This window comes from Cupressus sempervirens, chromosome 2, assembly GCF_028749045.1.
Source record: "Cupressus sempervirens isolate cs-2001-9-10 chromosome 2, ASM2874904v1, whole genome shotgun sequence".
Lineage (NCBI taxonomy): Eukaryota > Viridiplantae > Streptophyta > Pinopsida > Cupressales > Cupressaceae > Cupressus > Cupressus sempervirens.
In genome coordinates, this window is record NC_143119.1 from 700,176,191 (window position 1) to 700,199,711 (window position 23,521).

General features: G+C 34.0%; 1 protein-coding gene across 6 annotated transcripts in view; it reads right to left on the reverse strand.

Annotated features, from left to right (window-relative positions):
- Positions 1 to 23,521, reverse strand: part of LOC149575307 (agamous-like MADS-box protein AGL66) — a 55,462-nt gene that overhangs the window by 1,737 nt on the left and 30,204 nt on the right. The gene's annotated exons all lie outside the window — the stretch shown is intronic.

Consider the following 23,521-nt stretch of genomic DNA (forward strand, 5'->3'; position numbering starts at 1 on the left):
CATTATTTTTTAATGGAAAATACACACATCAATTAATAGAGTTCAACATCAAACACATCAATTAATAGAGTTCAACATCAAACATAATAAGAAGTAAGAATCACATTCCTAAGGAGGAAATTATTATAAGTAAGAATCACATTCCTAAGGAGGAAATTATTATATTTGAATCCTAGTTAAATGTAATAAATATAATAAATAAAATAAATTCAAATATATTATTATTCCTATGTTAGAGTCACAATAAATTTACAAAGTCTCAACAAATAAATATTTAATAAGTAGATATTTCAAAATTAAATGATGTTTAATTCAATTTTTTGGAGGCATTACATTTATTTTAAGCTATAGACATTACAAGGTCACAAGGTAATGGAATAGGTACTAGGTGTGATGGTTTATCACAACCTAGTTACTAGCTAGGCACATTTTTTTGTGTTTTACCCAATAATTAAGGTTGTATTTTTATTAATAAAAGAAATAAGAATTTACACATTTATAGATTTTCCACAAGTCAACTCTCACCCCTACCACAAAATTGAGTATATCTTCATTTATAGAATAATTATGAGACTCCAACTACATTCCAATACCAAACATGTAATTCTAATAAGGAAAAGTAAGTATACTTTTTCTAAACATCTTTAAAAGAACCAATCGACCATCACATATTAAACAAAGAAAGGCTCTGGATCAAACTTAACCTTCCTTTTGTATTGTCTTTTCCTTGTTGCAAATACCATGGTACCATTTAGGACAAATAAAAAATACTGGCCTTGTGATTCTCGTATATTATAGTGGCTCCCTTACTATACAACTCTTCCTCACAATCCTCTTCCCAATTTCTTTGTTATGACCTCTAATTTTCTCCCTTCCCCTTCTCTTGGAAAAATTCTTGCAACTCTTCCAAGTGAACCTTGGCCTCATCACTACAAATTTCTTTATTTTTCTTTATATAATGAAAGATTAGAAGCTTCATCTAGCATTGTACACCAATCTCCATCCTTCTATCAACACATGAAAAAATTGCCTAGCTCCACATAAGCCAACATCTATACAAGTTCACCCATCTATTGGGACACCTTGACACCTTTCTATAGAAGGGTCAATGCAAATGGAGGGTTCTTAGAGTGATATTTGAATCCATGAAATCTCCTAGCTAAAACCCTTAATTTAAATACTTGACCCAAACAATGAAACTTCTGGTTTGTAAAAAACCATTGGCTTGTATATCATTTTGACCTGCAAATATTCCCTAAAAACATTTTACACCTTAACACTTCCTAAATCATACTATACCATGGGGATTAAGCCATATCATAAAAAAATCTACTTCATCATCCCGAATTATTGGTTTTGAAAATCTATTTCCAATTTGATTTTAAAGGTTTCCTCCTCTTCCCTAATTGTTATATTATTATTTTTATTAATAATATAAATAAGCATTTACATATTTATAGATTTTTCTCAAGTCAACTTTAATGACTAGACTTCCTCCACACATGTTTAAAAGATTTCAATTACATCATATAAATACAAAAATAAAAGTACTATAAGGACAACCAATTGACCATCACATACTAAACAAAGAAATGCTCTAACCTTCCTTTTGTATTGTCTTTTCCTTGTCGCATATACCATGGTGTCATTTGGGATTAAAAAACTCCAACTTTGTGAAACTTGCACACTAGAGTGACTCTCTCACTACAAATATTCCTCATAATCCTCCTCCCCATTTGAGTGTTATGACCCACAATTTTATCCTCTCCCCTTCTCTTGGACAAATTCTTTCAACTCTTCCTAGTGAACTTTGACCTCATTGCCAAAAAATTCTTTATTGTGCTCCATATAATGAAAGGATGGAAGTTTCCTCTAGCATTTTCCACCAACCTCCATCCTTCTCTCAATGCATGAAAAAAATTCATACCTCCACATAAGCCAACATTTATACAAGTCCACTCATCTATAGTGACTTCACTATCATTTGCATTAACTAAAATGCCTCCTCACTCATGCACCATTTCAAAGTAAATACAAACATCATGGAAGAGATATCCATATTAACATGGTATTTGTAGTCTACCTCCATGAGCTAATAACTAACAAATCCTCCAAAATTTGCATAAGTTTTGGATCAACATATTTAAAAATCCCTTTGAGTTGGTTCCTTAACACCTTTATATATAAGGGGCACTCCAAATGGAGGGCTTTTAGAGTGAGATTTGACTCCATGGAATCCCCTAGCTACAACCCTCAATTGAAATACTTTAATTAAATGATTATAGCTTTTGGTTTGTCAAAACTATTTGCTTATAGATCCCTTATGACTTACAAATATATCCCTATTAGCATGAATGTTGATGGTATTCCCTTGGGGGAGTATCCTAAGCATTGATAGAATAGTTGAGGTGATTGACAGGTTGCATTCACAACTATGTTTTTCATTGATGCCAACATAGTATTGTTTCAGTAAAGATTGGCAGAGTAGCAAGCAAAGAAGAAAAACATACAGAATGTGCATTGATGATTAGATCAAACACGATTGAGGATATGTTCTACAATATGTCTTGATGACATGGACAAGTGTCCATGTAGAAATTCGAAGACATGTTAAAGTTATTTATGATTTATAGAAGATAATGTGTAGACAAAGTACTTGAGAAGTAGTTTTTAGTATTTGGATTGTATCCCTTAATAGGGATAGAATCATGATGAGTGAAGTTAGATAGTGATAGTAGAGAGTTTTTGATGACGTCTACGAGTGTGTGAGGTGTAAGGTCACATATGTGAAAATTTGTAATTACTGTGAGCTGACAGTGTTTTGTAATTGTGAAAAGATGTAATGAATTGTATTATCTTAATGAGGTCCTATTATAATTATTTGGTAAAGCCTCAAGGCTGACTCAAAGAATTATTTTGAGGACATGTTATGAAGAAAGGTTATTTTCCTTGTGATGAACTGTAATTTGTGTATTTTGAACAAGTTATATGTGAAGTTAGTAAATTAATGTAAGTAATCAAAGGGATCAGTGTGATGCAAATTTGAAGATTTGTTATTGAGATCTTAGAAAGTATTTAGTGTGGTATTGGCATAGTAAGAGGACATAGAAAGAGTTTGAGTTGTGTAGTTCTATTTTATTTCTATTATTCTACATAGAATAATTTAGAGACCACATGGACAATGAGTTCACTAGTCTTTCCCTTGACTGTTTGGACAATGGGTCCATCTTCCTTCTACAACTTCTAACAGGGTTGGAACAACCCCTAACAAGGTTGGCATCTCCTAATAGGGATTCAAAATCTCATAATAGTGATTGATATTTACTAGATGTATTTTATTGGCTCCTAATAAGGTTCATCCTCTTACAAGGAACTTTTATATTAGTACATCATTTTGTGGGTTACATCCCAATCAAGGTTTTCCCTCTGATCAATGGTTTCCTTAGTTAACATATCTAGTGTTACTGTGTATGTGTATCTTCTTATGGTTACTGATTATATTGTTCACATGCTTAAGGTTTAATAAGGTTGATAAAAGTTATATTGATCTGATAATTGATTCAACCCCACCCCCAACTCTCTCAGTTATCTTAGTGAATTTTACTTTCTAAAAATTGGTATCAGAGCATCAGGTCCTTGAAAGAAAATCTTAACAACTTAAGGAGATAAATGGCAAGTCATTTTAGAAAAGAAAGTCCTAAGTTTGATGGAGTTAGCTATGACAGTTGTAAAGATAAGATGAAGACACATATGCTATGTGTGGGTCCAGAATATTGATTTATGCCAAAGAATGGAAATAAGATTGTGGAAGAAAGAAAACTTAAAGGATGTAGTGAAGTTGAAAGAGATCTATTTATGTGAAACATGATTTCTAGAGAAGCTCTATTGTCAGCTCTTCCTAAAAATGAATAGAATCTAGTAAAATCCTAAGAATTATCTCATGAGATTACAAAATTGGATATTATTGTTTCAAGAGGCTAAGATAATGGAAGATGAATCTATAAGAAGTTATATTGGTAGAATATCAAAAGTTGTTGTAGGAATTAAGTCTTATAATGGATCTAAATATGAAGATGAGATTATATGGAAGATTTTGAAACCTTGACACCACCATTCATGAAAACATCATAGATAATTGAACAAGTGATACCTTGTACTGAGAAGTTTACTAGAAAGACTCTTCTTGGAAGATTGGAAGCAATAGAAGTAAGCTTGGAACATGCTGCAAATTTTCCCAGAGCAAAAACTTCTCTTAATACATTGAGTTCTCACCCTTCCTTGTCAAGAAGTGCAAGCACTAGTGGAGAATCTGATAGTAGTAATAGATCCAGATATGAGGAAGACAACGGGATTAAAGAAGGAATTGTCATGCTTGCAAGGAGAGAACCAAATGGTAAGAGAATCTTTAAATGTTGGATTTGTTATTAATTTGATCATTATGCTTCTAAATGTCCTAAAAGAGAGAAAATGTATACAAATAATTTCAAGTCTAGAAGGCCTAGAGATTGTTTGTATACAAATGAAGATGATGAGAGTGATGAGAGAGTTTAGAATGAAAGTGATGATGAATTAGGATTTTTAGCTATAAAGGAAGCAAATTTTGAAATAGAAGTCATAGAAGAGAAAGCCTTATTTTCACAGGTTTAAAAGAAAGTTGATTGGATCATAGACAATGGTTTTTCGCATCATATAACTAGTGATATGAATAATTTTGTTAAGTTTCATAGTCATGATGGAGGTATTGTTAGAGTTGGTAATAATGCAACTTGTCATATCAAGGGAATAGGATCTATTACCCTTGATGGGAAAAATAACACATACGATGTTTACTTTGTTGATGGATTAAAACATAAGCAATTGAGTGTTTGATAGTTGGTTGATAAGGGATATCAATTACAATTCACATAAAAGACATGCATTATTAAGGATAAAGATGATAATTTGATTGTTATTGGTACAAGATCTAGAGGTAATGTTTTTTAGCTAAACGCTAGAGAGATGACATGTCTGGTTGCAAAAGTTGATAAAAGTTGGTTGTGGCATAGAAGTCTTGTCATATAAATTTTGATAATATTATGAAGGTAAGTAATAAATTTTCTATTAGAGATTTAGAAAAAATTATGAAGCCTACTAATGTTGTCTACAAGGAATGTGTTATGGTTAAGCAGAAGAAAAGTTCCTTCCCTAGAAATAAGCTCACTACATCAACAAAATTGGAGATTGTTCATATGAATTTGAGTGGTCCTACTAAGAAAAGAGGATTCTACGATGAAAAATACTTCATAATTATTGTTGATGACTTTAATAAGATGATGTGGGTAGTGTTCCTTAAAGAAAAATATGAAGCATTTGAGAAGTTTAATTTATTTAAGAATAGACTTGAGAATGAGTCTCGACTAAAGATTAAATATTTAAGATCTGATAGAGGTGAAGAATTTACCTCGATTGATTTCATCACCTTTTTTTGAAGCGAATGACATTAAAAGACAAATATTAGCTCCTAAGACTCTTGAGAATAATGGAATTGCTGAGAGAAGAAATAGGTTTGTAACAAAAACAACTATAGCTATGATTTTTGAGAATGATGTAACAAAGACATTTTGGAGATAAGCAATCAATACAATAGTATATACAATGAACAAAGTGTAGATCAAAAAATGTACAAACAAGACACCTTATGAACTATGGTTCAGACATGCACCATTAGTGAAATATTTCAAAAAATTTGGATGTAAACATTATATCAAGAGAGATGATGACATTAATAAGTTTTATGCAAGACATGATGAAGGTATGTTCCTTGGTTATTCATTGAAAGAAAATATTATAGAGGGAAAGTGGATGATAAGTTTGGAGTTAAAGAGAGAATTCTTGATTATAATTCTAATGAAGAAGAAGTTAATCCTAAGCCTATCATAGTAAATGTTGACACTTTCATTGAGCCTAACAATGATTTTAAAAATGATACTCAAATTGTGGAACAAAGATAAGAACCGAGAACTGAACCTAAAGAAGAAGTAAGAATTAAGCTAGTTAGACTTATACATAACATGAATTTGAAAAAGAATCACCCTACTAATTAGATTATTGGAAGAAAAGAAAAAAGAGTTATGACAAGAAACCTAGTTCATGAAGAATTGTGTTTGATTTCTCAAGTTGAACCAAAGATTGTAGGTGAAGCATGCAATGATCATCATTGGAAGCAAGAAATAAAGGAAGAACTGGATCAATTGTGAAGAATGAGACATGGGAATTGATTCCTAGACCTAAAGATAAAAATGTTATAGGAACTAAATGGGTTTTTAGAAACAAGATGACTAAACAAGGTGAAGTTGTGAGAAATAAAGCAAGATTAGTATGTAAAGGATATTGATAGCACTATGAAGACACATTGTCCCTTATGGCCAAAATTGAGCTAGTAAGGATGTTCTTGGCTTATGTAGCAAGTAAGAAGTTTAAAGACGACTTGTTGATTATTGTGATATTTGTGGATGACATGATATTTGGAGGTAATGATGAAGAAAGTGATAAATTTGCTGATGAAATAAAGAGTGAATTTGAGATGAGTCTAATTTGTGAGATGAAATATTTCTTAGGTTTACAGATTGTTTAGAACAATGATGGTATTTTCCTATCAAAGACTAAGTATTTGAAAAACTTATTGAAGAGATTTGTCTTGGAAAGCGGTGAGCTTCTTGGTACACCTATGATAATTGGTCACAAGTTATCTAACAACAATGAGAACCTATAGTTGAGAAGAAAAAGTACAGATCCATGATTGGAGATTTGTAATATCTAACTCACACAAGATTAGATATAGAAAATGCAGTTGGTATAGTAGCAAGATTTCAAACATACCTTAATAGTAAAAATAATATTTAGATATTTGAAGGGAACACCTAATTTTGGCTTATGGTATGATAGATTAAGTGACTTTCCTCTATGTGCAAATACTGAGGCAAATCAACTAGGAAATATGGATGGCAAAAAGAGTACAAGCAATGAAGCATTTTTCCTTGGAGGAAGATTGGTTTCTTGGCTAAGTAAGAAATAAGATTGTATTTCATAGAGTACAATAGAAGTAGAGTATGTAGCAGCAACAAACAATTGTAATTAGATCATGTTAATGAAATAGATACTGAAGGATATTGGGATAGATTTTTTAGAACCTATTATCATACATTGTGATAACACAAGTGTAGTAAGGATGTCTAAGAATCTTATATTAAATTCTAAGACAAATCATATATCAATTAAGTATCATGTTCTAAGAGAGAAAGTTGCAAAGAAAGAAATCAGATTAGAGCATGTGAATAAAAGAGAGAAGATTGCAGATACTTTTACAAAGCCTTTATCTAAGGATACATTTGAGTATTTGTGAGGTATGATTGGGGCTATGCCCTTGCCTACTTTTGAGTAGATGATACACTGAATGCATTAGTCCAGTGGTACAAAGCACTATTTTTTATCTGGAATGAATGGTGGTTCTTATATGGGGGAGTATCCGTGGTTGAGTAGAGTCACTCAGGACTCTTGGTAGTTATAAAACAATGTCTTTGGAAACTTGAGATAGATGAAGACTTTGAGTTGAATATTTACATAATGTTTCCTTCATCATTGATGTCAATAGGGGAGATATTGCATGAAAAAATCTCCTATGAATGGGGGAGAGTGTGCGATTGGGGAGAGATGTACTATAGGAAGACAAAACACTTTGAGTTATATCAATGTGGGAGAAGTGTGAACAATGATGCCATCCATGTAAGAATAAGGACAAATAGATGTAGAATTGTTCCTATGAGTTCTACATTTGATTGATGAAGAGGATTTGAAAAGAAGAGAGTAGTAACAACAACAATGTTGGATTTGGTATTCTTGGAACTTAGATGTTTTTCATCTATGGTACCATCAATGCCAAAGGGGGATATTTTTACCATGAATGCTGATGATATTCCTTTGGGGGAGTATCCTAAGAATTCATACAATAGTTGAGGTGACTGACATGTTGCATTCATGACTATGTTTGTCATTGATGTCAACATAGTATTGTTTGAATAAAGACTGACAGAGTAGTAGATAGAGAACAAGGTCCTACAGGCTCTATATTAATGATGAAGTCAAGAAAATTTGAGGATATATTCTAAAATATATCCTAATGATGTGGACAAGTGCATGCATAGAAATTCAAAGATGTGAAAATTATTCATGATTTATAAAGGACAATATGCAGACAAAGTATTCGTGAAGTAGTTTCTAGTGTTCGGATTGTATCTCTTAGGAGGGATAGAATCATGATGAGTGAAGTTAGACAATGACAATAGAAAACCTATTGATGATGTCAACAAGAGCACAAGATCTAAGGTGGCATGTGTGAAAAGTTGTAGTTACTGTGAGCTGATAATGTTTTGTAATTGTGAAAAGATGCAATAAATTGTTTTTTCTTAATGAGGTCCTATTATAATTAATTCAAAATGCTTCAAGGGTGACTCAAATAATTATTTTGAAGAAATGGTATAAAGGAAGATTATTTTCCTTGTGATGGAGTTTGATTTGTGTATTTCAAACAACTGATATGTGAACTTAGTAAACACATGTAAGCGGTCAAAGGGATCAGTGTGATGAAAATTTGAAGATCTAGTGCTAAGATATGAGAAGGTATTTGGTGTGGTATTGACATAACAAGAGGATAGAGAAAGATTTTGAGTTAATGAGTTCTATTTTATTTCTATTATTCTGCAAAAAATAATTTAGAGAGTAGCTGGACAATGAGTTCAGTGGTCTTTCCCATGAAGTTGTTTGGAGAGTGGGTCCACCTGCCTTCTATAATTCCTACAAGCAAGCATAACTCCTAACAGGGTTGAACTCTCCTAAAAAAGATTCAAATTATCCTAATAGGGATTGATATGTACTTAATGTATTTCATTGGCTCCTAATGTAGTCCATCCTCTTACAAGAAAATTTTATATTAGTATATCATTTTGTGGGTACCATCCCGACTAGGGTTTTCCCTTTGATCTAGGGTTTCCATAGTTAATATATATGGTGTTATTGTGTATATGTATCTTCTTATGGTTTTCGATTATACTATTCACATCCTCAAGGTTTAATAAGGTTTATACAAGTTATATTGATAATGTTGATAAGAATTGGAAATGTGTCAAAGGCTCCATTCCATGAGCCAAATAAATACCCTTCCACTATCACTATAATCTCCTTTTGGTGATAAACCTTCCCAACACCTCCCTCATGATGATAAACACAAAAGGGGACAAAGGGTCCCCTTATTTAATCTCCCTTGATATCTCAAAAATAGTTGTGTAGTCCCATTCACTAGTTGAATCCCTTGGATAACCAATTAATCTTGACACCCACTCTACCTATATATATTAGTAGAGCCAAAATAGAGGAGAATGCTAATTAGGAACAATCTATTTACATTATCATATTATTTCCTCACATTAAACATGATAGAAATTGCACTCTTATTACTTCCCAAACTGAATAAATTTCTTAGTGAGAAATTATAACCCCTTAAAACATAGAAATTCTCATGTGAATTTACTCCAGTCTTCAAAAATGATCTTTCATAGTACATTATTCAACCCATTGGAGTTTTTTTAATACAATCTAGTAGATTGTATTAACAAAGGAGATTAGGTGACACTCTTCAACATATTTGGTATAAAAAACTTCTTCAAATTATAGCCACCATCATGTTGTTGAAGTCTCTGAGCATGAATCTCATCTCTCTAGATTCTTCCACCACCTCTTGAAAATCCTCTTTGAGTTCATTACATTATTTATGATAGAAAAAATATTTAAACTTATATAGCCTTGGTTCATTGTTGCCTTCCATTCAAAACACCACCATTTTGAACAATTTCATGGTAACCTTTTCCACCAAGATTATATTATCTTCCTCTGAGATCAAATAAGGAATACCACTCAACAAATCTTCCCCACTTTCAACCATAGGCATTGACTCTTCAATCCATATATTTTTTAAGAACTCAACAACTTCCTTTTTAATATTTGTCACTTCCTCAATTTTACTAACTTAATTATTCACTACAGAGATAATTCTATTGACTTGTCCTCTAGTTTTCATAGAGAAATGAAATAACTTAGTATTTCAATCACCATCCTTGATCCAAAATTCCATGGGCTTCTTTTGCCAATAAATTTTGTCTCTCCACAATATTTCTAAAAATTGTTCCTTGAAATCATGTGCATTTAAAAATTCAATCTCATCCATACATTTTTATATCACCTTGTTGTTCAAAGCTTTCAATTGACCTTCTAGTTTTATCTTTTCTTCAAAGATGTCTCTTAAATGTAGTCAATTCCATACCTCAAGCTTACCTTTAATGAATTAAAACTTTTTAAAAATATAAAACTCTATAAGGACTATTCTTCCACCAATCAACTACAATTTTGAAGAAGCATGCCTCCATGGACAACATCTTTTTGAACTTAAAAGGAGACTAAAGAGAAACCACATCACACTAGATGTTAAGAGCCACTAGAAAATGATTAGATCCAATATAGGGAATAATTATAGATTCAAATATGAGTATGTGAGCTTTCCAATTGCCTACCACAATTAAGTGATATAGCTATTTCATAGTCCTAGTAAAGCCCTATTTCCAATTTTTCCATGCAAAAGCCCCTTCCTAGGTTTATATCTCCCATACACATTCTTGTAAACAAAGGAATGAAAATATGTTTGGATAGAAAAAAAATCCACTTCTTTTACCCCTCTTTTCATTTAGGGATAAGGTACCTTTGAAATCTCATTAATCTATGAGATCTCATTCTATACCTATTTCTTTTTTGTTGTCCCCATTGGGACACCATTATTTATTAAGAAAACAACTTGTTTAAGGTGGAAAATTAAGAACCTTACTAGTTGTAAATACAAACCATTTGAGATATGAAAATTTTCCACTATCAAAGCATCCACAAATAATCATTCCATGACCTAACCCTACAAAAAGGTTCACACTATCCTCTTTCTTTAATTTTGGTTCTTGTAAGAAAATTACCCTTGGCCTTTCTTGATCAATGCATCTCTAATTAGGTTCCTCTCTTCAGCCAAATTGGACCTAGGAGAGAACAAGTCTCTTCTGGATCTAAGTTTGGATTAGTCCTTCATAATACCAACACTAGTACATTTGAGACCATTTTTCGACCATTAATGGTCAAAATTTCAACCCAATTTTCGACCAAACTTTGACCAACTTCAACCAACCCATTGGTCAGAATTTTTTTGGTCAAAATTTTGACCAACCTTATGTTGGTCGAAATTTTGACCAATACGTTGGTCGAAAAACCTCAATTGCCATTTGCAAGTTCTGACAGGAATTGGTCAAAATTTTGACCAATAAAAGTAGAAATTTCCACCAATGAAGGTCAAAAGTTTCGACCAAGCAAGGTAGAAATTTCGACCAAAGAGCGTTAAAAATTTCGAGGATTAAGGTAGAAATTTTGACCAATGAAGGTCAAAAATTTTGACTAGTGAAGGTCGAAAATTTTGACCAATGAAGGTAGAAATTTCGACCAACGAAGGTCAAAGAAGTTGAACCAAAAAAAGTAGAAATTTTGACCAATAAAGGTCAAAAATTTTGACCAACGAAGGTAGAAATTTCTACCAACAAAAAGGTGTAAATTTTTTTCAGGCATTCTATAAAACAATCACATGTCTTGCGTATGATATGACATTTTGCATGCATCCTGCACTCTCTCATCCGGCTGATGATGGATTACGGAGAGTGATCTGAAACCATGATGCTAAAAAACACACACAATAAAATCCAAAATGAACTTGCATTACAAATGGATTGTGGAATTCTGATATTGTTAATTTTGCATGCATGTCTACCAGGACAAATATATGTTTAAGTTGTGATTGTCCTGGTAGACATGCATGCAATTTTACCAATATTAGATTTCCACAATCCATTTGTAGTGCATGTTCATTTTGGATTTGATTGTGTGTTTTTTAGCATCATGGTTTCAGATCACTCTACATAATCCATCATTAGGCGGATGAGAGAGAGTGCAGGATACATGCAAAATGTCATATCATATGCAAGACATGTGACTATTTTATAGAATGCTTGAAAAAAAATTTACCAGTGAGTTGGTCAAAATTTTGACCAGATAAATTTTGACCAATGGGTTGGTCAAATTTGGTCAAAAATTTGATCAATGAAGGTCGAAAAATGAACCCAAATGCACTAGTATGCTCGCCAAGTTGACTCTTTGAGTTCGGTCATCAAGTCACCCCACCAAAGTGCCTCAACAAGGTCAATCTTTAGGTCTGCTCATCAAGCTTACTCACCAAGTCAGCTCGCCATGTCACATCTCTAAGTGGCCTCACTAAGTCGGCTCACCAACTTGCCCCACCAAGTTGCCACTAAGCCCACTCACCATGTTAGATCGCCAGGCCGGCTCCCAACCAAGTCAGCTCACCAAGCTAACAATTGAAGTACGCTCACCAAGTCGACTCTCTAAGTTCGCTCACCAAGTTCGCCCCCTAGGCCAACTCTCTCGGTCAGCTCACCAAGTCACCCCCACCCAGTCACCTCAACGAGTTGACTCATTAAGTTAGCTCACGAAGTCAACTCACCCAATGGTTTTACCACCTTGCCCCACCAAGTGAGCTCACTCAGTGTGTTTACAAAGAAAAGTTTGGTCGTACAAAACCCCATCATAGTTGACATTGATCCTAGCTGGACATTTCATTGATCATCATGATCTTCATCCATGTCATCATCATCATCATCATCATCATCACCATCTTCATCGCCGTCATCATCATCTTCATTACCATCATCATCATCACCATCATCACCATGATCATGATCGTCATCAACATCATCATCATCATTATCACCATTATCGTCAGCATGACCAAAATCATCACCATCTTCTTCATCTTCACCACTAGGTAACTGTTGTTCCTGATAATCATTTACTTCCTCTTCTGCTTCTTCAATTTCTTCTTCTTCGATCACATTATACTTTATCAGCCTTCCTCTTGGGTCATGTCTAACAACAAATGACCAACCTGGTTTCTGTGGAACACCAAAATAAAACACTTGCTCGCACTGGCTTGGAAGAACATAGGGCTCATCTCCGACTAGCTCAAATGACCTTGTATTAATCATAGTAAATCCACTATCATGTTCAATAACAGTCCTATCAGGATCATTTCGATTCAGTCGTAACCTGAACCATTTGACGACAAATAGAACTATTTTGAATGAATTAAAGTCACACTCAAGTATATCATCCAAAATGCCATAGTATCGATTTTCAGATCGTTGAGGATGTATGTCAGTTCTAGATGAAATATTGGTGACCGCGAAGACAACACTTATCCCGGAATCACACATTTTCTTCGTTTCATCTGACTTTTTGGTGCAGAATTTATAGCCATGGTAGTACATAGCTTTGTGGTGTTTGACCTAAAATTATTCAAACATGTCAAGAATATTTGCATCGATTTGTGAGTTGATATTAAACTTATGTGTGATGATTACTAATCTTATGCATACCTTTGTATCTCTTAAGCCATATATTAGATCAAGTACCATTTCTGTAGCATTGGGATCTCCATTACGATGAGCTTCTTTAACCAACGATACAACACCATCCCATGTTAATGAGCGACCATTTTCTTGAGACTGCTCAATCCATACCGTCATCCAATCAAGATTGTTTGCAATATACAAGTGCAATGCATCCCACTCATGACCAACTATAAGGAAGACAATTACACTAGTTAGAAACAACTTATATATATTGATAATGAATAATAATTATTAAACTACAAAAAAAAACTTATAATTACCTGTCACCCTCCTCAATCTACCTTTCCCCCTTAGGTACTCCCCTTTGAATTTGTCATTAGAGTTGGGATCCCAAATGTGATCTACATGGATATCTGCTGCAAACTTTGGAAGATATTCAGTACTGTACACCATGGTCTGGTATATCATCTATCCCTCTATCATAGAACCCTCAGGACGTGCTCTTTGTCGAACCAAGCCCTTCATAAATTTCAAGTGCCTCTCAACCATCCACATTGATCTAGCTTGTACAGGTCCACACAATTCAATCTCCTCAACTTGATGTATGAGGTAGTGTTCTTGAGCATTGAAAAAGGTTGGAGGTAAACAATTTTGCATTTCACACATAAGCTGTGGAATTTTTTTCTTCCAGTATTTTATGTCTTTTTTGTCAATTTCTTTAGATGATAACCACCTAAAAGAGATTCAACACACAAAACCACATAAACGAGATTTCAAATAAAATTATACAATAGATTTAAGAGACATCTACAAATCTAAGAAAAAACACTTCTAACCTCGTGTATTTTCCAAGATCATATATAACTTGTTTAATACTGTTGTCAAACTGTTGTGGAAGGGATAGAGGTAGGATGAATTGCAATCATTAAAAATGATCATTTCAATATATTATTAAATAATGCAATAGGTAGTACATTCAATCTTACAAATATACTGTAAATGGAGAACATGACTTACCTTGAGGAAGGTATGCCAATCATGTGTTTTCAACCCAGGCCCAAAATCACCTTTCTTTGATAGAAGAGTGCTTATATTTGCAGCAAACCCTGTTGGAAATTTTGCTTTTTTTATGACTTCTTCTAATGCATCACTCTGTTGCTCCGTTAATAACCAAGGAAGGGCGCTTGTATTTATGCAGTCTCCATTGCTATTTGATTCAATGGAAGCTTTTAGTGCATGATTGGATTCATGAATGTCGGTGCAAATTTTGGCAATTTGTTCTCTATCACACCTTCCATCCAACATTTTCCATAGTGTCTCTGTTACATTCTTTCCAATATGCATAGTATCAAACAAATGCGCAATTGGGAGATCCTTGTAGTATGGTAACCTACTAAATTGAGTAGGATAACTTTTCATTCTTCTAGGAAGTTGGTCATTGATGCCTTGACGACCTTCACAAGCATCAATTACAACATTAGTAACTATGAGACAATATCAAAATACAAATTTTAAACTTCGGACGACAAATTGGATATTACCTCGACAATTTAGTCGATCATATTCCAACTTCCATAAATGAGGTGTTATTCTTTGTGGCCTTGATGATGTCTCTTCTTTCCCATTGAAAAGATGTTTTTCGGCAATTCGATACCTATGATTATTGTGGAGAAAGTGTCTAAATTCATCAAACACTTGCTTTCTTAAAGTTCTCGAATGACGAGATTTCATCTTTGGACCGCAAACTAGACATGCAAATTTTCCCTTTGTCTGAAGACCTACAAGATCATGTAGAAGTGGATCATGTACAATTATCATGCGCAACTTAAACATTTGATAGTAATGTGTAAGCATTATAATAGACCAAAAATATGTGATATTAACAATATAACATACCACAAAAATGAGTTAACCCAGGGGCATCATGTATTGTCCATACAAGCATTGCATGGAATTGAAATTGTCGATGTCCTATCGGTCTAGAGATGTCATACATAGTGATGCCATTCCATAACTTCAAAAACTCGTCAATCAGGGGCTCATTATACACGTTCATATCTTTCACTTGGTATTTACCTAGCAATTGAATGAACATAAACATTATATTATTATTATGACCATTTTCATGCGCTATTTATAAATTAATTTAGATAACTATAAAATGAAAAAAATACCTGGCACAATAATTGACAACATTATGTGCTCCCTCTTTATGGACATCCAAGGAGGAATGTTATTATTAATAACAAAAATAGGCCACACTGAGTAAACAGATCTCATATATCCATATGGATTGACACTGTCTGCTGCCAATGAAAGCTTCAAATTACGAGGTTCTTCTTTAAAGTGTGACCATGTTTCTTCTATCTCTTTAAATGCAAAACCATTGGCAGGCATTCACATAATGTCATCCTGACTTCTATTGCGTGCATGGTAATCCATAAATTGTGCCAAGGTAGCGCACCTGAATAACCGTTGAAGACGTGAAATAATGGGAATGTACCGAAGAACCTTGTGAGGCACTTTTTTTGTTATTTGATCTGACCGATATCTACTACTATGACAATTAGGACATTTTGCTGCAAATTCATATTGATTATGATATAGAATGTGATCATTGGGACATGCATGTATTGTTTGATACTTCATTCCAATCTGATCCATAATGTTAGATAATTTTCGGTACGAACGAGGCAAAATGTTTGATGGTGGTAACAAAAACTCACTAATCAACCTACAACAACAAATATGCATTGTTAATATAATGAATAGTAATTGTCTGCTAACATTGAAAATGACAAAAATGACATACCTTAGCATACGTGACATTGCTACATTAGATATACCATTCATAACCTTTAAGTTCACCAACAACACTATAGCCGAGAGTAGAGTTGTTTGGGAGCCTTTGTATAAGGGCTCGTGTGCCTTCTCAAGCAAAGGTATATCAAGACCATCTTCATCATCATTATCAGATTTGCTAGTACCATCATTGTGAGCCTCTTCATCACCTGCCCCAATACCATCTTCTTCAATCATGTCCTCTGGCACATTATCATCTTCTTCCATGAGAGTGTTATCCTCAGCTTGGATATTCACACCTCCATCTTCCTCCAGTAGGAAATCCACATTCAGCAATGGAAAAAAATCATGGCCCCCTTCAACATGACCATGTTTCCTACAATGACTCTGGGTTGTTGTGATTAGAATTCTTTGAGTCTTTAAGCCTTTACACTTCTTGCAAGGACAATAACATTTATTAGGTTTTCTTCGGAACTGAGCCCACAATGCAGCCATTGTCTCATTTTGTTCAGTGTTCATATTGTCAGGCGTGGTCTTTCTTCACAAGAAAATATATCTACAAATAAATTGGACATCATGTGATTAATGTTTATATCTGCACATATGGTTTTTCTTGATTAATCTTTTCAAATGTAACTAAAATGATCCTATAATTTCTAGAAGGCGTAGATGTTTGCAAAATGTGCAGTACCACCCTTCTACCAAAAAAACACACCTAGTATAGAATAATGGATAAGATCAAGACAACAATAATACTGGTCCTTCTATTGATATGCCTTTTGAAGGTTGAATAAGGTCATAATTTTGCTAACCCACTCTGTTTTATCTGCTATACTTTCTGCTTTCAATACAATTGCACTATGTGCTGGAATAGAAAGCCATGAAACAAAGACCAGCAACCATTTGAGCATAGAAGGTTCCAATTTAATATACAAATATGTGCACTTGTAGTTTGAAACTTGAACCCCAAAAAGACACACACCTTTTAGTACTATTCTGTATGAAACCTTGTTGTTGATTTTGAATGTAAGACTTATAGCTACAACATCAGAACCATTTGCCTTTTTTGAGTTTTTAGAACTTGATTTAGCTAGAGCTAGAGAATCAGAAGTACCATCATTAATTCATTTATTCAAAGACATTAATTCATTAAAAAGTTTTTTGGTGCTTGCTAGATAATGAAGGAAACCAAATACTCCATATAAAATTACACAATGGATAAACAGACAGAAACAGTCAATCTCATTTTTTCGTTACTTGATTTAGAAGTTTAAAGGTTCCAATTACAAAACAATTTTTGTATCCTTCAAGGAACTTTTGAAAATGACCAAAAGCCTTTAAAATCACAAGAGATCAACTTATAGTATACTTAAATGTTAGTAAAGATCTGCATTGTAAAGTTTCCTGGAAGTGACTGGCGCACATTACAATTACTATGCCACTTAGGCACCACGATATTTCCACATAGGCACTACGATAAACTTAACCATTTCTATTACTATGCCACTAGCGTAAGAGTCCTACACCTTATCAGTCAAATCCTATAACTCTTGTCATCTTGGTGTGACCCTTGACTAGAGGTGTATCCAACATCTTAGGATTGTCCTACAGTTGAACTAGTGTACCTAGGCAAAGGATTTCAGAACTATGAAGTTAACCTCTCATCCTATCCCACTTGAACTTAAGTCATGTTAGATCATGGGGTTACTAAGGAATAAGATTCCCTCCTTTGGTATTCGAATCCTAGAGATACATGAATTTAACTTCTAATTACAATTGCTGAAGAACATCATCTCATAAATTATAATGATTCTTGTCCATGGATTAGTTTGGTAAGTGTAATTGTAATTTAAAACTTGGCTCCAATGGATCAAATGTCGCTATACTTGGAATTGCCCCACATCTTGTCCATTTGTAAGTTTGATCTGATAATTTAGACTTCATAAAATAGTTGAAAGTGTTATAATTTTCTAAATAGAAGAAATATCTTCTACCATCATGCTACATGCTAGAAGGGAGAGAGAACATACAAAATTTAGTTATGTTACTGGTAGAGTCCTTTGACTATTAAAGTATCACTTTCATATGCTTTGACTTTTGAGACACAAAAATTCAAAGCTCATTGTTAAGATAGTTTCATATTATAGCAGATGATTTTTTTTCCATTTACATATTTTATTTTCACATTAAATTCAGTCTCTTTGGTTTTGTCCATCCTATTGTCAACTGATGCAATGGTTTCTTCTTCTAGAGTATTTAGTCAGTTTTCTTATTTAAAAACTATGGTGATTAGCACTACCATTTTTTATTAACAAAAAGGATATACAACATACTAGTAAATGATGTCATTACAATTTTCTCAAGGTTTATTATTTCTAGGTTGTGTATGTTACTATCTAGGCTCAAAAGTTTAGTCTTTTTGAAGATTATCTTATAGGAAGAATTATTAATGTTTATATTTCAAGAAGAATGTAAAGTAAAAATGTAGACATGAATACCTTCTTGGGCATGCTATAACTATAGAAGATTCAAGATCACATATGGAAAGTTTTAAAGTAGAATAAAGAATTGATAGTCTCTAGGGAGCTACAGCTAAGAGGTTAGGAATTTTGTACATTCTAACTATATATGTTAATGAATCTTAATGGAAAGATCAAATTAAAGTAAGATTTTAGAGAGATTGGCTACAATTAACATGCCAAAACCTTTGAGAGTTATACGAGGCATAGGTGACTTGTAGATGGAAATGTATGCTAGAAAACTTGGTGCAGTTCTTTATTACTTGAGAGGGGATCTCAGTGATAGCAATCAGTCACTACCTGTGCAGTATTCTACATTAATGCAAACCTGCACCGAACACCAGCAAAAGGAAGGAAACAGAGCTGAATTTGCATAGTCTACTCACAACACCCACCTGTAGACACTTGGACCATTCTTGGCTCAATTTGTAAATCTCATTAAGAATGGTTCCAATTTTTGCCATCGCTAGATAACAAAGAGGGATGTCAGAGTCATTGCCAGTTTTTTCACCATTCTTTATGCTGAAACAGAGATTCAGAAATGCCTGTAATAAAATCTATTGGATCGCACGTGTAAAATTCAAAATAATATACATCCACTATTCATGTCACGTCATCCCCATAATAAATGAAGATGCATAAAATAAATGCAACAATACTAATAAAAAGAGGATGAGGATAAACTAAACGTAGAAAAATGCTTCTAAATTGTCTAAAAGGATCACTTAGATATAAACAGCAGGGAAATACTTCTTTTGAAGGCATGGAAGACTGGATAATCATAAGATAACCATAGTAAATTCTGGCCTAAGATATAAGACAGTTCTGATATGCATAAAGGGAGCATAGGAATTAAGGAAGGATTGATGGAAGAAGGGAGGGGAAGATAGTAAGGAAGTACCTTCATTTGGTCAACAATGATGAAGAGTTTGACCTTATTTGAAGGGTGGTAATTGTGAAAGGCTGTGACCAATGCAAGGGGCACATGTGGTGAACAGAAGTGACTCTTACATTGTAAGATATAAAGAAGAGGTTTTGTTTGAGGAGGGCATCCAAGGGAGATAAAGTTGGGGAATAACATATTAATTTAAAGTGGTGATTCAATTTTTATGACAGGTGTTGAACCTTCCACAAATAATATATAAAAGAAGAAATTTTTTTATGATCATTTACCATTCATCACTTCCAAATACATTAAATCAACACACAATCATCACTCCTCAATTTATGAATTACAACATTCATTTAGTCATCATTCACTAACTATCAAATTGTCAAATCAAAGGAAATCATTCTATCATTCATCAAACATCAGTTGGGAATAAAATAGACTTGCAATCAATTCTTCAATTAATTCAATCTATGTGCCTGCTTTATGTAGCTTGTCTTGCAAAGCCCGTTCATAAAAGGAGTGTAAGCAATAACATCAGGTGGAATTTCTTTCTTGTCCATTTCTGCCCACAGTTTAAAAGCTTGTTCTACATTACAATTCTTGAGATGTTCATCAATCAATACACTGTGTACAGTTTTGTCATGAATCAAACCTTCTCCAAACATTCCCCTCAAAAGCAAATGTGCCTCCTGTATATTACCTTCCTTGCATAACCCAATTGTAAGAGTAGTATAAGTAATCACATGAGGCAAAATACCACTCTTTACCATATTATCAAATAGTTTGAATGCAACACTTGTGCAGGCAACCCTGCAGTGTCCAACAATAATGATATTATACGTAAAGTTTTTTGGAGCCAGACCATTTAGAATTAGTTGGTTTAAGAGTCTGACTGCTTCTTCTAGCCTGCCAGCTCTACAATGACCTGAAATGAGCTGTAAGTGCACATATCAGGAGGTATGTTCCTTTCAAGTATGTAATGTAATATTTGATTGCCTAGCTTTTCTCTGCCAAACTTGAAATAACAAGCAATGAGAGTGTTGATCCCTAGAGCAACCTGGCTAATGTTGATAGAGAAATGTGCTTGGACATTGTAGGAGTGGATTGAACTTCAAGAAATTAATTTGGATTGTGTTAAGTATTTAAGGAAGATGAGAATTCTATGATAGTTCAGCAGCTATATGTGCTGATGAAGATTTCTCTGTTTTTTATCAGAGTGTTGAGCATTAGCATTGATGTAGCCCTACTCTCTCGATAGAGAAATCAATTAACCAAGATAAAAAGGAGAGTGGTGTTAGGATTTCCTTATTTGCTTGCCTAAATGTTTGTCTTAGGCTTCCTTTGGCCCTTACAGCTAAGAAATTTTGTGCTAGCAAATCAACTTCTGAGCATCATACCTGTCAGGACGATATGATATATTGCAGCTTGTGTAATGTGGAGGTATGTTTTAGATATGTAAAACTTTTCTAAATTGAATTTTCTTATCAGAATCTATAATTAGTGTGGATATTAAATGATTATCACCTAACATACCAATACTAATCTTCTTTAGTTTCAATATATTTTGGTTAAATAATCTGTCGTTGCCTATGCAAGTGAAGGAGAAATGGATCCCAACTCCATCTATTTACAATCAAGTCATATTTTCTAGCTAAAAAATCCTTGTAGAACATTTTTGATGGATGCAAACACTTTTGATCAACAAGGTTTAATAATAAAACATATGACAAGACTGCATATTAATTTAATGTGAGCATATATATACACAACCATATCACTAAAGAATCCCACTATCTATGCCCTGAATGACATGATGCAAATCCTTTCACTATATGCTGAATATAAAAAATATATCAAGAGACTGCACTCTACGCTTTAGAGCTAAAGAATTTTGTTGCCTGCTTCAAAATTATAGTGGTCGATTACTTGGAAATAATGGTACAATTGAACAACCACCACTAGAAATTATGTTCGAAATAACACAACTTAGAAGGAAAATACCATCAAATTGCCTTTTGTTCAAAATACCATCAAGTTAAACCCTTTTTCCGCGTACTCCTGGCCACAAATTGCAGTGGTAGGTCCGTACTGGCCTAAAGAAACAATAGGCCGCTAGAGCAGTTGTTTATCTTCCACCAGCCCAAGAAGTTGTTTACCTTGAATCCGCGACGGAATAGTAGAGACAGTTGATCAGGTGGACCGGGAAGTGGTGTGCATGAGTCTTCTGGGCGCAATACAATAAGATTAGGGCGACAAACATAACGTATTTCAAGTTTCCGTTAAAGATGAACCAAGAAGTTGTTTACCTTGAATCCGCGGCGGAATAGCAGAGACAGTTGATTGGGTGGACCGGGAAGTGGTGTGCACAAGTCTTCTGGGCGCAATACAATAAGATTAGGGTGGAAAACATAACGTATTTCAAGTTTTCGTTAAAGATGAACCCGTGTTGGTTGAAATTTTGACCAACAGGTCAAAATTTTGACCAACACGGGTTCATCTTTAACCAAAACTCATCACAATTCGAACAAATTGACCCCAAATTTTCAAATGGTCGAAAGTTTTGGTCAAAAATTTGAGTCAAATGTACTAGTGGATCTGCTCTTCTTCCTATTTTTCTCATAGTCTTGAGCACCATCTTCTGATCCACAAACCCAACAACTATTATCTTGTGCATGCTCATCTCTATGTCCACAGTTTGCACACCTGCAGAGTTTTATGACAGAATTATCAGCTAAAGTTTGAATGATTTAACATGTCTTATTTAATACCCTCCTTCCTTAGTTTCTCCATATTGATATTTTCTTTGGCAATAGTTCAAACAACAACAATTTTCATTCCACACATTGTAGCACTTGCAGGATTCATTCCATGAGCTGAGACAGTAATGATAGAAGTTTTGATGCCCATCTCCCCTTGCTTAACGATAAGCGTATAACCTTTACAATATAAAGGAATGGAGCATCCTCAACATTAACAGTGCCCAATTTCTTTAATCCACTAATAAATGCTCACGCCAAACCATGTACACATTCTACATTTTTTTTCAATCCTTCCAGACCATGATAGATTGCATACATAGAAGATATATTGTAATTAATGCCTGTATCATGTAGATATTTCTAGTGGCATTATCTTGCCTGATGCGTTGCTCCCTTGTCTACATTTCCATCCTTAGCACAGGATTCCTATGGGAATCCACATTAACTCTAATAATCCTCCCAGACATCATTCATTTTTACTCTTAAGATGTAACCAAGCAATATAAATGAGGGGCCCCCATAGTCCAGGGGGACACCAAATCTTTGAGAAGACCCAAAGATGATATCCACCCCAAATTGTTTTGTGCTGGTCTCATTTTTAGCTTGTCGCATGTTTCCCCAGTAAGACTCTGTGTTGCCTCCCATTATGACTCTAGTGCCCATCGGATAATGCATTGGTTTCTAGGAGATCTTGCGTTCATTCTTTACTTCCTTTGCAGTCCTTGACCCCAGTTAGAATCAGTTGTGCAATTGTTTCACCATACTAAGTATTGGTTCTATCTTATATCTCCTCTTAAACTATTGTAAAAGACTTAGCGGAACAGTACTTGAAGTCATCGTATAGTGATCCATTATGTACAATGTGAGTCATATGGGTACAAAGTGGAGAGTGTCACCACTCTGTACATTTATGGGTGTCTCATACACTATGAAGTGGCAAGCATGTGCAGGTTGAGGTGAGTCCTACGAGGCATTGTTGTATACTATGAAGTAGTCATACAAGAAATATCA